This window comes from Mus musculus, chromosome 14, assembly GCF_000001635.26.
Source record: "Mus musculus strain C57BL/6J chromosome 14, GRCm38.p6 C57BL/6J".
Taxonomy (NCBI): domain Eukaryota; kingdom Metazoa; phylum Chordata; class Mammalia; order Rodentia; family Muridae; genus Mus; species Mus musculus.
In genome coordinates, this window is record NC_000080.6 from 59,196,787 (window position 1) to 59,209,573 (window position 12,787).

At 42.9% G+C, this 12,787-nt stretch overlaps 1 protein-coding gene across 14 annotated transcripts in view; it reads left to right on the top strand.

The window, feature by feature from the left end:
- Nucleotides 1-4,231: 4,231 nt before the first annotated feature.
- Nucleotides 4,232-12,787, top strand: part of Rcbtb1 (regulator of chromosome condensation (RCC1) and BTB (POZ) domain containing protein 1) — a 36,250-nt gene continuing 27,694 nt past the window's right edge. For 3 of the 14 annotated variants that reach the window (NM_001360610.1, NM_027764.2, NM_001360611.1), the window contains exon 1: nucleotides 4,442-4,798. The gene's annotated coding sequence lies outside the window, so the exon portion shown is untranslated. Of the gene's footprint in view, nucleotides 4,799-8,838; nucleotides 8,962-10,017; nucleotides 10,145-12,787 lie in introns of all 14 variants that reach the window. The other 11 variants (XM_006519566.3, XM_006519569.3, XM_030248032.1 and 8 more) reach the window with 7 other exon arrangements.

A 12,787-nucleotide genomic window follows, 5' to 3' on the forward strand; every position in this document is an offset into this window, starting at 1 on the left:
TCACCTCTTGAGGAGGATGCCTAAGACAGGCACAGTCTTTCTCTGCCAGTAGCTGAGATAGCTTTGGCTTGTATAGAAATAAAAGGGGGACATGTAGGGAACACATCCAGAGTTAACTTTGGCTGACTACTTGCTCGTGATTAATCATAAATGAGTCTGCTGACAACTGTTTTTGTTTTTAGTTAAGACATGTGTTATATAGCCTGCTAAGTTCCTCTACTTACACATATGTCCTTGAAAGATTATCCAAGCCTCAAGGAAATGGGCTTAATCAAACATAGATACTATGTAACATAAATGCACCATGTAAGCATTTGTGGTCATTGTTAAACTTCCTGGAATTGGTTATACTTTCAGTTGCTTGTTTTTATAAGACACTGAGAAAATACACTCGTTGCTGGCATGGTATTGACCAGCAGCCTTCCCCATATCTGTCTCTTGTATCTTCTTTCTGCCTTTCCTGTAATCATCCTCAGTCTCTCAGTTCCTGTGTTGATTGACTGGCAGGCTCTGGAATTGGTCCTTAGCATGAAGGACTCTAAGTGTCTGAATAGTGGTATAGCTTCAATTAATGAGGACCCTTTAATGAGGACCCTTGCTGCATTCCCTTTTGAAATGATCCCCAATTGAATATGAAGACCCTTGAACCAGTGGCTTTATAGATGTGATTAAAGTGCCCAAGTGGGCATGGGGGTTGGTGGAAAGTAGGGGTATCACCACTTTCATGCTTTTGTGCTCTCATTGCACAGTGTGCTCCTTTGGGAGGGGTGGTACAACCCCATACAATGGTCAATGTTTAGACCACCTCTGTCACCCAACACAGGTGATCATTACAAGCTGGCTCTTCTGTCATGCTGTCAGCTGGCTGCTTTGTTGCTAATGAGGTCAGTGGATTCCAGGTAGTGTACCATGTGACCAGTCCATTAGCTTCTGTAGAAATGTGAGCAAGGCTGTCTCATTTGCTGTTAAGTAGGTTCTTTGTTCTGATGCAATGATAGGTGGAATCAAACTGGTGAATCAAATAGAACATAAACTGATGACATTGTTCAAGCCTAATGAAGTGAACACAATCCCTGGGTCCCTTAGTTGAAAGAGGGCTAGCTCTTCAAAGTTTTCCTCTGACCTCTAAACATAGACTGGTGTGTGTGTGTGTGTGTGTGTGTGTGTGTACATACAGAACAATAATAAAATTTAAAATTAAATATAGTATTATTGGCTGAGATCCTGAAGTAACAAACATAAAAAAATACTCACCTATCCTACTAAAATAAATGGCTTCCCTCTCCTGAGTGTAAAGAGCCCAATATGATCAATTTGCCACCATCTTGCTGGTTGCTATTTTCAAGTGTTACCTCCCCACTTTATATTACGTAGAATCTTGGCAATGGTCTCTGCTGGTGGCAGTTTGCAGTTGTTAGATTAACATCGGTGAGTAAGAGATCACGAAGTAGGTCCATGTGTGGCTATCCTCTTCATAGCTATGCCATCTCTGTTCCTGAATCTGCTGTGCCAGTGTAAGGATAGTTGATGGTAAAGCTGATTTACAGACCATTGAAATGTTCAGCAGTAAAGGGTCCTGCTGCCAAGTCTGATGGCCTGAGGTTGATACCCAGTATCCACATCGTGAAAGGGAAAAACTGATTACTACAAGCTGTCCTCTGACCTTCACAGTTGTGCGAAGACATCTACCTGCCTGCACATTTGCAAGTGCTCATACAAAGATGGGGGTTGGGAAGGAGGGAAGAGAGTCAATAATTTGAGAGGCAATCTGGGGAACATGGGAGGAGCTAGAGGGCAGAAAGAGGAGGGGCACAAATAATGTAGATACAATACTTATGCATGAAATTCTTAAAAACTTCAATTACAAAGAGGTAGAGCTGGCATTTAAGAGATTTTAACACAGATTTAAGCATAAGGTTAATGAAGAAGTGCTGGAACAGATGGAAGTGTCCTGCCAAGCACATGGGTGTCTGCTTCTCAAGAGAGAACGTGTTATTATCTTTGTCAGATGGGGCTCTGAGTCTGGGGGCACCTGCCCAAATTCCACATTACTGTTTCCTAGAACAAAATAACACAGAATGAAGAAACATGATAGAAATAGAGGTTCTATTACAGAGGAGAAAGGCTCTCCTCAGAAAGGGAGGGATCTAGAGAGGTGGGACAGGGCTGGTCCTCTAACACCCTCAGTTCTCAACAGCATGACCCTCATAGGTTATGTAAACAGCTTCACCCTTCTCCCACACTCAGAAGGCCATCCCAAAGGCTTTTCTCCAGCACGCTCCATTTTGTTTCCTGCAGCTTCTGGGAGGGATTTCCAGGCCTTTTGCTAACTGGCTTCTTTCATGTTAATCATAATGCTTTTTTTCTTGTTTTAATCCCCACCATATTTTGAATTTGTTATAGTTGTATATAATGGATGTCGGTGGCTTCTGAAGTTGCATCTCCAAGGGCTCCTAAGGAAGATTAAATGGGGCTACAGTGGATAGAATTACAGCTGAGAGGTAAAAAACAAGATCTAGATCACAAGGATGTGTGGGGAAGGTGGATGTTTTCAATGTTTACAGAGGTTAATATTTCACTGCGAATGAAATCTGCCTGCATCTACATTTGCTTGTACACACACACACACACACACACACACACACACACACACACATAGTCTGCATGCATCTACATTTGCATGTGCTGTCTCTCCCTCTCTCTCTCTCTCTCTCTCTCTCTCTCTCTCTCACACACACACACACACACACACACACACACACACACACACAGTCTGTCTCACCAGAGAGACAGAGAGAGACAAAAGAGAGACCAGACAGAGACACACAGAAAGATTATCATTTAAGAATCCTACAAAACATCTGGGATAGAAGTAAGGTGGTGTTCTAAGGACAGATACACTCAGACCTTATAGTTCATTGGTATTCTAACCTTCTTACTAGAAAATATTTCCATAAAAAAGGAATACTGTCTCTCTGTAGGCAACCTTCAGCACAAACATTAATTGTACTCTATTTGCAGCTGCAAAACGCTTCAGAAAGACTCTGTGGTAAGGGACTCCTTTCTTCCCTATGTTCCCATAATTTTCCATTTCTATCCTCCCTCAAGTCTACCAAATTTCCATATTTTTGGTGTTGCTCTTCCATTGGCTGATAGTGAGAGTCTAGTCAGTTCTCAGTTATTGTAGTAAGACCATATAGCCCTGTTATGAAGAGTTCATAATATGTGAGATCAGGTAACAATAGATACTTAATCTCTTAGATGCAGAGTAATACATTTACCTGCATTGTGAATTTTCTGTTTTGAGTATGTAGTATTATAACTAGAGGAGTAGTTGTAGCTGAGGCTGTCTCAATGAACTTTTACAACAACTGAAGATGTTAAGTCTGCAAGAAGAATAGATGGTGTCTGACCTCAATTTTGAAAGATGAGAGACCGATGAATATTTTGGGAAATGTTAGGAAAAAAAAAAAAAAAACCAGAGCCAGAGTCATTAAACTGGTAAAAACAGATTTTACCCAGGGACTAGTACAACAGAAAGAAACATTAGGGTATAAAATAGGGCTCAATTTCTATATTGCAATAATTTCTAAGTAAAATCTGTTTTTAACCTCTTCCTCCTGTTTTTTCTTTGAGAAAGGAAATGGTGATTCTGAACATTTGAGATCAAGGCAAAAGAATGAACAAACCCTGAGAGGCCTACAGCAATTTAAGGTATATATATATATATTTAAAAATGTAATCCACCGAAAGTACTCAAGAGAAACAAGAATTCTCTATAGGGGGGAAGCACGTTGTAGTTACTATGTGCTGACAGAAAGGTTTTTGGACCGCATCTGCTTAGTGGTAAACAGAAAACAAAGGGGATTTGTATTTACCGCTGGGACCTGAAAAGGGAAAGGTGAGTCTAAACAAGATAGCTTGAATGTTGGGGTGCCAAGTGTAGACTTTGGTCTCTAGTGCCAAATGGGAGAGCCTAGGGCGGTAGGGGACTTTACAACTGATAAGCTTCTTCTGATAGACGCACAAAGCACAAAGCACAAAGCGGCCGCTCCCTTCCGGACCTCAGTTGTACCCGCTTAACACAAGAAAAGTTCTGGGCAGAGAGAGAGCTTTCAGCAGCCTTGCCTCTGCCCTCCTGACCTAGGCGTCCTGGCCTTCCTCGGACCGGGCAGAGACACGTGTCCTGAAGACCAGCGGCCTGGGATGGGCGGAGCGGGAGGAAGGCCACGCTCTGCTGCCATCCTGGGACGCCTTCGCCTTCCGGTCCTCGCGGGAGCCACTACGGCGCCCCTGCGCTGCGCCAGCAGCCCGGTCTACAACCAAACCCGAGCGGGAACCTGAGCAGACAGAGGGCGCGCGCTGCGCGGGGCGCTCCGGTGTCACGTGACGCGACCCGCCCACGTGACCGGCGGCCCGGGCGCTTGTGCTCGCTCCCGGTTTTGGGGGGGAGGAGCCGGCTACGGCTAAGGCGGCGGCGGCGCAGCGGAGTCAGGGCCTGGCCGGGCGGCCTGACAGGTAGAGCGCTGCAGGGCGGCGGTGCGGGCGAGCGAGCAGGCGAGCCGGACAGGGCCTTGTTCGGCCGCTGGCTGCTGAGTCCGCGCCCTCCCGAGGGCCGTGCGCACCAGGCGCGTTCGCGACTCCCCGGCGACGCGCACCCCGCACCGGGCACCCGCGGATTCCGTCTTGCGGGCGCTTCCCCCAGGTGTGCGGCGAGCCGAGTACGTGGCGTTGCCCGCGGCCTGCCTCTGAGGAGCTGCGCTGTCCGCCCTGCGGGGGAGGAACCCGGAGCACGCAGGTTAGCGGTGGGAGGCTGACTGCTGCAGAGCGCCGAAGCCGAGGGTTGCAGTTTTATAAGACAATACAGCTTGCTTTTAGAAACATTCATAGTCTCCCTCGCCTCTGCCCCGTTACTGCTACGAGGATTAAAGCTCGTGGTGGGCAAAACAATCGGAGTTTCTGAGACTGGCGTGCGCTGTAGCGGGCGTAGCATCAAAAGCAAGAAATGCTGGCAGGCATGAGATGATGCTTACGGGACCCTTACGGGAGTTTAGAGTGTCTTTTAAATTTTGACTTCAATTTAAATCACAACAGGATTTAGGTTCTCTTCTTCTGTGGCCTGGGTTTTACTCCATTGTGTGAATACCAGTACTTCGGGGCGGGTTTTTTTTTTTTTTTTTCCTTTCCCCCTCTTTGTGCCTATTGAAGAGGAAGTGATGCGTTAATCTTTGAAGTGTTTCTTCTGTGATTTTTAAGTCTTATGATCCGAAGTGTTAAGTTCTACGAATCTCAGAACATATACAGGAAACCAAAGCTATGAAGCTCGTAGCTTAAATTTTGTGTTCTAAGGTTTTAAACTGAGTGCCTGTGTGTACCAGAAAGTGAGAAGTCTGGGGTCTTTATCCGAGAGTCATGCAATTGAATTGCTCTTTCTGCATTTGGTACTTAAAAGGAAGCATATGAAACAAAGGTTGGGCCTTCATGCGTTTACAGGCCTGACAAGACATTGAAATACATTTTCTTTCTTAACTAGGATCTATAGTTAAAAAATTTTAAGACAGTACATTACCTTATATGTATCCAGAGATGTGATAAAAACTGCTGGACTTTAACTAGAATAGATTTCCTAACATGTCAGTTAATTAATCTACTATGTAATTTGGCTCACAATATAGACGAAAAATTTCAAGTTTTCAAGTATATCTAGGCCACAATATACGGTTTATAAGAAGTCTACAGATCGAGTTCCAGGACCATCAGAGCTACACAGAGAAATCCTGTCTTGATAACAAGCAAAACATTTACAAGCTAAGAGTGAAGAAAAATTTAGAAAATATAAATAAATATAAAGAAGAATGTACATAATCTGTAATTTTACACCTAGAGAAAACATCTTATATTTTAGAGTGTGAGTTCTATATACTTTGGAAATTTGAGGAGTTCCAGAGTTTCCACAGTAAGATTTCAGATTGTAAGAAAAAGCCACTAGCAAAAGTTTGGGCACTGAAGCTACCAAAATCTGCTTGATTCTAGAATTTAGATACTGAATATCAGTTCAAATAACTAGGCTACTGTTGTATTCTGGGAGTAGTAGATAGACTTTATCACACTCACGTACTGGAGTTCATTTGAGAAGGTCTTTTCTGAAACCTCTGAAGATGTTAGGAAAGTCTGTAGTTTGTGAACATGAACACTTCATGTGTCCAACTGTTAGCTGGGATAACTTTTTGATACACGAGAAAAAGTTGTGGGGACAGAGAGTCCCAATAATGAACCCTGAGCACAAACTTCTTGTCAACTTGACTAGTGGCATGCTTTGGTGACACATTTTTAAATCTTATATCACAGAGAAATATACTAAATTAAAGTGAAGACTGTGTAACTGACTAAATATAAAACTTACTTCCTTCTATGTCTTTGGTTATTACTGATGAGGTTATGTTACTGATATTAACACTTGGTGATATTATTTGAATTACGAAGGTGCCATGTTCTCCCTGTGTGGTTTGTCCTTTGATGAAGTTAGCATCATGCTTATAGTTTAAATCCTTGGTTTTCAAAAGATGTTAGATCTTCCATAAGCACATATGAGAGAAGGAATCTTAAGCAAAATGTCATTTCTAATGTGTTTGTCACTTTAGAAATGGACAAACAAAAGGTTAGCTTTCCTACGAGTACTCTGGGCAGCTTCCTGTTCCACTTCAGACCAGAGCTTTAAAAACAACAGAAAGAAAGACCTCTTTCCTGGGGGAGAGAATTCTGAGATCAGAATGTACCTCTAGACTGTAGAATCTAGACAATGGTGTTTAACTTCTGGGCTCTGTCTTACCTTTTTTGTTTTGTTTTGTTTTGTTTTGTTTGTTTCTTTGTTTTTAGGACAAGGTCTCACTATGTAGCCTTGGCTGGCCTAGAACTGGCCATGTAGGCCGTACTAGCCTTGAACTCATACAGGTCCTCCTGCCTCTGTCTCCTTGGTGCTGGAATTAAAGAGAAGTATCTTTTGTCATAGTCCATATCACAGGATTTGTTTTCTCCTGCTAATCCTATAGACACTTGGGTGGTTTGTTTCTCAACCAGAGCACATGATTTCAGTATCAGCTCTTATAACAATGAAATGTCAGATACTCCGTTGTAAAATTGCCAGAAACGTACAGACAGTGATATAAAAGCAGCCCCTTGGGTGACAGGGCTGAAGAAATGCTCCCAGGGGCCATTACTGTAGGTTGTATTTCAAGTCAAATAATTTCTGGCTCTCAAGGAAGGACAGCTATAGCACCTTCCATTCTCCTCTTAAACGATGACTTCGACATGTCAGGGTTGGGAAATTCTAGGACAGCAAGTAGTCATGGTGTCTGCACATGAAGCTGTGAGGCTGATATTCAGTGACCTCTGTACCGGTGGCCTTAGCTGTGTCTGATGAAGACAGCATGCAGTGTTTATAGACTTAAGTCTTGTCCCAGTTCAGGGCATGCTATCTTTTTCCAGTTCTGTAAGTTGTGGTAGCAGTTGGGACAGTGATAGAATTAGTGTCTCAGCAAATGTTTGAAACTGTACTGTATTTGTAGCCCTTTTGACATTGAATGAGTGAAGAAGCTCTGAAGTGTGTTCCTAGTCTAAAAGCTCTGAGGCTGATCTGTCTTAGAGACTTGTCTGGGCCTGCAAACTGTACTGCCAGGCTAATCAGGAAGGTTAGCATCTCGGTATCTAGAAGCCCACCAGAGTAGGTATGGGAGGAGAGGCTCTGTGGTAAGCCAAAGGATTTCTGGATCTTTTGTTGTAACACAGATGGATGATAGTTACAAAGTTGTACTCAAAAAGCTTTACCCGAAGCCTTAGGACCCCTTTATTTGAAAGTTTTCCTAGAATACAGATACAGTGAACTGAAAAATAGAGAAGATGACTATATCCTGAAGTCTTTTATGCACAAATGGGCTCTTAGAGCTGTACAGGGTAGCACATTCCCATCAACCCAGTGTGCAGAAGGCTGACATAAAAAGAAGAAAGTAAAAGATGCTTGCTCTGGAAAGAATATGGTGGCTTTTTTTTTTTTTTTAAGGAAACACTTACACTTTATTATTACTAGGACCCTGAGCATTTGAGCTCTCGAATTCCACATGACAGCTTTTCTGTGATGAGCAGTTTTCATATAATTGTCATTATTTTATGACTTAGCACATGATTGCGTCACATGAATTGTGTACTTGCATGCTGTCTCGTCTTTTCCTTAGTCCAGTATGGTTTTTGCATTTAAGGTTTCCACTTGGGATAAGAATCCCTGTCAGACCGTTTGACCTTCAGAGGGCAGAGGCCGTGATTGCATTGCTCTTTACAGTGTCTGAAGCATTATTGGTATCTATGGTGATTGCGGAGGAATTAGTGAGCTACACTATTAATTGAGTTCACGTTATTATTTTGTGTTGGTTTTGTGTGTGTGAGAGGCATCTTAGACTTTATCCATAGCTCACGAGCTACAAAAAGAACTAAGCTGTAAGGCAGCTCCACTTCTTAAACCAACGACTAAAATCAGATCCCATCCAGTTTATAAAAGACATTCATTGCTCCTAATAGGGATCTATCTTCAAGTGGCGAGTTAAACACAATTTGAAATTTAGAAGTCCTATGTGTCTCACACTGCAGCAGCATCAGACACAGCTCAGGCCACCTGTACAAGGGTGGCTGCAGAGCAGATGCTGGGGATAGTGGGCCTCTGGAGTCCTGTGCCCTCACCACCCGGCCGTTTCATGCTAGAGAATGCTACAGACTCCTTCCTGCTCCCCCGACCACAAAACACTGCTTAGATTGTTGGTACTGGCTGGCTTTATTTTCTTTTCCTTTCAGGTCAGGAGAAGAGCTATTCGGAGGGAGAAAATCCTGTTGGTGCCATCAGTCCCTTTGTTCTAGATACACTCTGGTTAGCCTGGGAGAGGAGCTCTGAGGTCTGTTAAAGACATAAACTTAGAGGTCAGCTGGAAAGTGTTAATGCTCTATAATATTGAGACTATCGTTTAATCAAAAACAAACTTTCTTGTACTATTGATCTCGATTTCCCGTTTTTAAAAACTCTGTAAGCACATTTTAGAATGGTTTTTGCCAGGTCAAAAAATAAAAATGTCCCCATCTCACCTTAATCTTAATTCCTAGGGGAAAGTAAAATAAACAGAGTCTTAAGAAGCCTCAGAAGACTCACTCATGGCTCCTTTAGCCATCAGTTCTAAATTTGGAAGGTCTGCGTTTATACTCCCTGAATTTACCTTTGAGAGTATAAAATAATCTTTCCTCTGTACGCCACAGGCTCTCTGAGAGAGAAGAGAGCACAATAGCTAGGAAAGGCCGGACTGGAGAGCGGGTTATTGATCTGCAATGCTAATGGGCAAGGAGGCACGGTCTGGTCTTAGTGGCTAAGGACTGAGTGGGTGAAAGGTGAAACTTCTACTTCTGCTGGACCTTTCTCTGCTCTTCCCTTTGTTTATTGTCTCCAAAAAAACCAAACACATAACAAAAATTGATAATTCGGGCTGAATGCGTCACTTGTGTTGCTGAGAAAGCATTTCCTGGAGCAGACTGTGACTGGGATTGTGTTGGTCATTGGTCCTGTTGCTCAGAGGTGGAGGCGGGGATCCTGCAGGCTGGCCCCAGACGGTCTAGCCAGTCAGTGAATTCCAAGTTTAGTGAGAGACAATCTCAGAAAATAAGACAGAGGAAGACACCTGAGCTTGACCTCTGGCCTCCGTGTGTTTGTGTGTGTGTGTGTGTGTGTGTGTGTGTACACTTAAACTTAAAGTAAATTAGTATATTTATATGATTATATACGCAATACCCCATGCTGATAGCAAATCTGTTAATACTTGTGTTTCTTGTTTAGACCAGCCTAACTCCTACTGCTCTTTATATGATAAACAGTGATACTGTTAGCCAGGCCTTCTTCCCGACTGGCCAGTGTTAGCGCTGACTCTCATGTACTCACGAATCCCCCACAGCATCTTCCTCACATCTCGAACATGAATTACATTCTTTTAGAGCTGGAACAGATTTTTGAGAAATCAAGGCTCGGAAAAGATAAAAGCTTGCCACACTGACTGGCTGAAAGTAGATGTGGCCTGAAGCACCATACTCTCTCAGAGACTGTCCCTGCTGCTACGCCAAGGTACTTTTTCTTGTGTGATGGGCCATACCTGTGGAGATGTCTGAGCAGGCTCTTACATTGACTCTTAAATTAACAGCCTTTGAATAAATGCCTTGTAAAATAAAGTGTCTCATAATTTAGCCACATTCAAACTCAGCTCATAAAATTAACCCTCATTTAGAAGGTGAGCTTGATCTTGAAAGAAATTGCCAGGCCCTGAGGGCAGAGTTAAGTTTATGGTTTTGAATAGTAGTATCACTTTGTGTTTGGAATCAATCTCTAACTCCACTTGGCATACCTGCTGTGTGTGTGTGTGTGTGTGTGTGTCTGTCTGTCTGTCTGTCTGTCTGTCTCTACCCTACCTCCCACCCCCACCTGTCTCTCTGTCTGTCTATCTGTTTGCCTGTTTCTCTCAGGTATCCATCCCAGGCTGGTCTCAAAATCATCGCATAAGTAAGGATGACTTTGAATGATTCTGCCTCCATTTCTATAGTGCAGGTATTACAGGGACTGAGCCTAGGGCTTTGTGCATGGTAAGAGAACACTGTATGAACTGAGCTATAGTCCTCAGCCTATTAATCTTACACTTAAATCTTTTTAAATTTTTATTTATTTTGTATGATGCTCTATTGTATGTTGATGTGAATATGCTATGGTGTGGATGACATAAGACAGTTTCTAGAAGTTAGTTCTGTCCTTCTACTATTTGGGTCTTGTGAATTAAGTTCAGGTCCTCAGGCTTGGCAAGAGATGACCATTTTTGACCAGTCATTGGCCAATTTTGCTGGCCTTGAATCTTATGTTTTCAAAGAATTCTATACTGTAAAAATTTGAATGTTTAAGACTAATTCTGTATGATTTATGTTATAAAAGGAAAAGATGCTTCTGAAAACAGCATCCTGCTTAGCATTTACATCACGCATGGCTTCTGCCCCATCTATTCTGTAAGAGGTGCAGATGTGACATTTGGTGGACATTTCTTCTTCCTCATTCCTCTCTTCTTTTTGCTTCCTCCTTCCTCTTCTCTCCTCCCCTCTCTGCCACTGCCTTTTGAGGTACTCTGACCCTACTTATAAATGGGTTAAACAGATGCAGTTCTACATTTGTGGCCAGTTATAAAGGACAGTTTGAAATAGTTGTCAATGGTAAAATAGTTATTAGACCTGAACCTGGCAATTTCATTTTTAGAAATTTATATATAAAATGAGACATTTATTCAGTATTGTATGCAAGCAGTAAGTATTCAGTGTTCCAGAATAAAGCTGTAAATTACTTAAATGCCTCTAGTAAGAGGCACTGTTACATTAGTGTAATGGGCTGCCTTAGAAGTATTGAGGTGCTGTTGTAGCTCTCCTGTGCTAAGCAGGAGCAGTTTCAATACAGAGAAGTAGATAAAGCTTCCATTTGTGTTTTGTTGTAAAACACATTTGTGTTAGACACCTGCTTACAGCCCTCTCTTGCTCTTTCTCTCTCCCTCTCTTCCCCTCTCTCTCTTTCTCTCTCTGTCTCTCTCTGTGTCTTACACACACAAGTATTAGCTTTCAAATATTCTTTTGTACCATTTGAAACGGTTTTATTGTATGTTTTTTGCTCTACCCATATCCTTAAGAATGCTTAAGAATCACTAGAGGCTCTTGGTTGCAGTGACAGACAGACTCCTCTAGTGATGTTTTATGGTGTTCACGCCTCATCGAATGTGTGAGATGATGTTTAGGGCTAGCGAGATCCTTGGTGCAGGTGGAAGCGGTCTCTGGGGTGACCAGGAACTGAGGCACTGGGTGGTGTGCTGAAGCCCCATAGCATTCCCGTAGTGTGTGTGTTAAGTAAGACAGGGGTTAGTGCAGAAAGAACTGCCTCTCCTGGCTGATTTTAAAGAGCAAAGGGGGAGTTAGTGGGAATGTCAGCACTTTGGGTCCTCACTAGGAAAGCCTAGTTTTGTTCTCTTTGCAGAGCTGAGAGCCAGATGGAAATTCGATAGCATGATAGGGTTTTGTATTTGAGCAGACCCCTGGAATTCCCACACTTCTTTTCAGCATTACAGAAATTGGAACCTCACCTAGTCTTCTTTGCATAAAACTCCATGAACAGTTAGTTGTTCAGAGTTTGTGTTTGTACATATCTCTTTCCATTTAAGGTAGCCAAACCTGGCCTAAAGTCCACAGTCATTAGCTCAACACCCAGATTGGAGTACCCAGCCTTCTCTCTAAATGTGAGGTGACATCTGTGTGTCTGGAGACAGTTTCATTCACTTCCTCCTGCAGCTTCACCTACACTCAGCTTTCGGGGTGGGGGGGGCACCACATTGTTGACGTGAAGCAGTGTCTCTGTGTGGTAGGGCCTTCGGCAAGGAACGAGTTTTTCAGTGCGCTGGGTTTGGGCACAGTGAGTGTGGAGGTGGAAACGATGATTCTGAGTTGTCTAATTTCCTCCCACCCCCAACCTTCGGACAAGAACTGAAGAAATTAGGATGGAAAAGCCTGCTTGAGATAAGATCTCTCTGTTATTTATGTAGCTCTAGATGTATTGGAACTCACTATATAGATAGAGCAGGCTGATCTCAGACTCAGATATCCACCTGCCTCTTAATTCCAGACTTCTGGTTTAGTAGTGTAATGTTTTTCTGAATCCCTGAGTGAAATATCCCTAGGAAAGACCAGATCCATA